The following is a 3,907-nucleotide window of genomic DNA, read 5'->3' on the forward strand; positions in this document are numbered from 1 at the left end:
CTTCTGTGACTAAACTTTTTTAGTAGGTCATTTCAAATTCATTCTTTCACTTTCTTTTCTCTCAATCTCTTCTTAAGTCTATGGTCTGACATCCATCCTCATCAATCAACTGAAAATGTTTTTTCTAAATTTATCAGTGATCTCTTCACTACAAAATTAAATGATGTTTTATTTGGTTTTTTTTTTCCAACTAAGATACCATTTATTTTCTCTGTCCACGAAAGGCTGGAGAGGGGAGAAAACTTATAGTCTTTGAATGGATTCTGAGTTCAGTACTTATAGTGGTCAGGTGTGAAGGGATCCTCTCTGGGTAGACTGAAGTACTGGGACTGTTTCTCTGTCAATTTTGTTAGCTTCCCATTCAGTTTACCAAGGTGGGTCTCAGCTATAACTTCATCCAGCTTCTTGGGGAGGAAGGGCACTACAGAGTGCTTGTCTGGGTGTGTCCACAACTCAATCTGGGCCAGCACTTGGTTACTGATGGAATTGTTGATGACAAATATGGGATGAATCATAGCACAGCCTAGGTTGACAAGACAACCCTCTATCAGTAGGATGATCTGCCATCCATTCTTCAACTTGTAACAGTTTTCCTGAGGCTTCATGTTCACCTTATCCATAGGATATTGATTCAGCCATTTTACATCTATTTCCACATCAAAATGGCCAGCATTACATACATACATGGTATCATCCTTCATTTGCTCTAAATGCCTGCCCAAGATGATGCTTACACAACCTGTGCTGGTGACAAAGATATTTCCCATTTTGCTGGCCTCATCCATGATGATCACCTAAAAGTCCTCTATAAAGGCCTGCAGTACATTGATGGGGCTCTGTCTATGATGATGACTTGGGCACCAAAGCCCCAAAGGTTCTGAGCACACTCCTTGCCCATATAACCATTGCCTGAAACCAGAGCCACCTTGACTACAATCATCACATCTGTGGATCAATTGCTGTTATCAATGAGGGACTCATGGCAGCCATACAGATTGTCAAACTTACTCTTGGTAACAGAGTCGTTCACATTGACAGCTGACACTTTCTGAACTCCATTGACCTTCACCTTGTATATACACTGTGGATGCCTGTAGTAGCTTCCTCTGAGATTCCTCTAATCAAAATTATCCAGTTTACAATTTAAAATGTTCTCTATCTCACCTTTGATTATTAATTGCTCCCTTTTCCATAGATCTGACAGATAGACTACTCCTTGGTCTCCTAATTGGCTTATGGTATCAAAGTTTATGTCTGTATCTTGTAAACATTTCTACCATATCTTGGTTTATAATGTGAAATGTTGCGTTATGTCTACTTTTTGCATTACTATTTTCTATCCCTATTATATTTTTTCAGTGTTCTATCATATCTAACTTTTCTTAAATTTTGGTCACCCTAACTCCCTAACTTCTTATTTATTTTGTGGTTTGATTTCTCTAATTCTGAGAGAGGGAGGCTCAGGTCCCCCCATCATTTTGCTGTTTAGTTAACTCATTTAGCTACTCCTCTAAAAATTTAGATGCTTTACCACTTGGCAAATTTTTTGGAAGAATTCATCCCATGATTACTAACTCTGTGTTTCCTTCCTATCCTCCCCCTGTTTATAATTTTTTTCTCCTTTCCCCTTTTCCCTCCTCACCAGTGTTATGCTTCTGACAACTTCATACTCACAACCTCTAAAAGCAAGACCCTCAGCTATCCTATTATAAATAAAATAATTGAGTCATAAGAATTATCACATCAAAATCAATTTAAACCAAAACACTCTATCCAAGTACAATCTCTCAATCTACCCTCCCCCTTCCATCAGTACCCTTCTCTTTTCCTTCTCCTGTTCCTCTTTAGCTTTTTAGTTATTTTTACTTTTTCTCTCTTTTATCATCCTCTCCTCCACCTTTGTCCCTCTTTACCCTCCTTCTTTCCTTTAGGGTATGATAAATCTCTCTACCAATTGGCAATGCATATTTTTCCCTCTTTGGTTCTAATGTGCTGAGAGTAAGATTTAAAGTTCTCAAGTGGTACAATTATTGTCTCCTCATAGAGGGATGCAGATAGTTTAGTCTTATTGACTAACATTTTCTTTCTGTTTAACCTTTTTGCACATCTCTTGAGACTTGTAATTGAAGAACAAATTTTCTATTCAACTATGGACATTTTACCAGGTATGTTTGAAAGTCCTTTATTTTATTGAAAGTCCATCTGATAGAATATGCTGAATTTTGCAATGTTATTGAAACTCCTTTGTCCTCCAGAATATTATATTCTCTAACAAGTCCTGAATATTCTCTCTTATATTTAAATTGCTTCTCTTTAGCTGTAGCCAATATTTTCCTTTTGCTGATAATTCTGAAATTGTGCTACACTATTCCTTGGAGTTATTTTTTTCCCTAGGATCTCTTTCTGGGGGTGATTAATGGATTTTTTTAATTTAAGGCAATGGGACTAAGTGACTTGCCCAAGGTCACACAACTAGGCAATAATTAAGTGTCTGAGACCGTATTTGAACTCAGGTACTCCTGACTCCAGGGTCAATGCTCTATCCACTGTGCCACCTAACTGCCTCCAATTAATGGAGTCTTTCAAGAACAATTCTACCCTCCTGTTCTAGGGTATTAGTGCAGTTTTCCATGATAGTTCCTGAATGGTATTGTTCAGGTTCTTTTTTTATCCAAATTTGAACCAAAATTTGTATCCAAATTTGATCCAAATCAATAATTCATAAATTATCTCTTCTAGATCTGTTTTCTAGATCAATCATTTTTCCTAAAAGGTACTTCACATTTTCTTGTATTTGTCAATTTTCTGGTTTGGCTTGATAGAATCTTGATGTAACATTAGTTACATCAAGTCATTAGTTTTCCTTTGTCTAATTCTAATTTTTAGGGTTTTATTTTTCAAAGTTTCTTTTATGGTTAGTTAATTTTACTTCTAGGTGAGCTGCTTTTTTTTCCAGTTAGTAAATTTTCCTTTTAAAGGTGTTGCCTTCTTAAGTCAATTTTTCATAATTCTCTGAATACTATCATTTCTTTTCTCAAGTTTTTCTTTTTCATTTCTTTGTTGTTGAAAAATCCTTTTTGATTTCTTCAAGGAGGACTCTTTGGGAATTAAGACCAATTCATAAATCCCTTTGAGACTTCATATGTCAGCAATTTGTTACTGAATTTCTCTTCTGTGAGGACATTTTTTGACTTTATCAGAATAATAGCTTTTTTATTAATTTACACTTTTTGCCTTATTTTTGCTCATTTTGAAAAGTTGAGTTCAGCTTGTTTGGCACAGGGTCTGTAGTCCCAAACTTTTTGTTTTGGATGTGTAGAGTCTGGTCCTGTTTCTTCCCTGCCTTAGCAGGCCCAGTCCAGCCTGCTACAATAGCATTCCCAGGCTCAAAATTTGCCTTCCAAGCTGGGATTTGTACCCTCATTTCTAGTTTACTGTACCACTAGCCTGCTGAAATGGAACCTGAGTTCCAGTTTAAATAATATTGGAAATTTATTTGTAAATGTTTAGAAGAATTTAAATGTGAATCCATGTACTCTTGGATAACTTTTTCTTAGGAATCTCATCTTGGCTTGTTCATTTTCCCCTCCAAAATAAGATTATTTATGTATACTATTATATCTTCAGTTAATCTGTGCATCCTGTATCATTGCAAATATTTATTCATCTGCTTTTTGTCAGATTATTAGCATATTAATTGACCAAATAGCTCCTAATAGTTACTTTAATTTTCTTCTCATTTTGTGGTATTGATATCAGTATTTTTAAACCAGTTTCTGGTTTTATTAGTCCAATTTTTTAAAAATTTTCAATTTTATTATTCTCTTAAAAATCAATCAGAATTTTAAATTTGGTGTTCAGCTGGGGATTTTTAATTTTATATTTTTCTAGTTTTTTTAGCCGAATA

The 3,907-nt window shown here is 35.2% G+C and overlaps 1 pseudogene; it reads right to left on the minus strand.

Moving 5' to 3' along the window:
- Positions 1 to 269: 269 nt before the first annotated feature.
- Positions 270 to 3,424, minus strand: LOC141517154 (adenosylhomocysteinase pseudogene; annotated as a pseudogene).
- Positions 3,425 to 3,907: the final 483 nt, after the last annotated feature.

The sequence above is a fragment of the Macrotis lagotis genome, chromosome 3, assembly GCF_037893015.1.
Source record: "Macrotis lagotis isolate mMagLag1 chromosome 3, bilby.v1.9.chrom.fasta, whole genome shotgun sequence".
Taxonomy (NCBI): domain Eukaryota; kingdom Metazoa; phylum Chordata; class Mammalia; order Peramelemorphia; family Peramelidae; genus Macrotis; species Macrotis lagotis.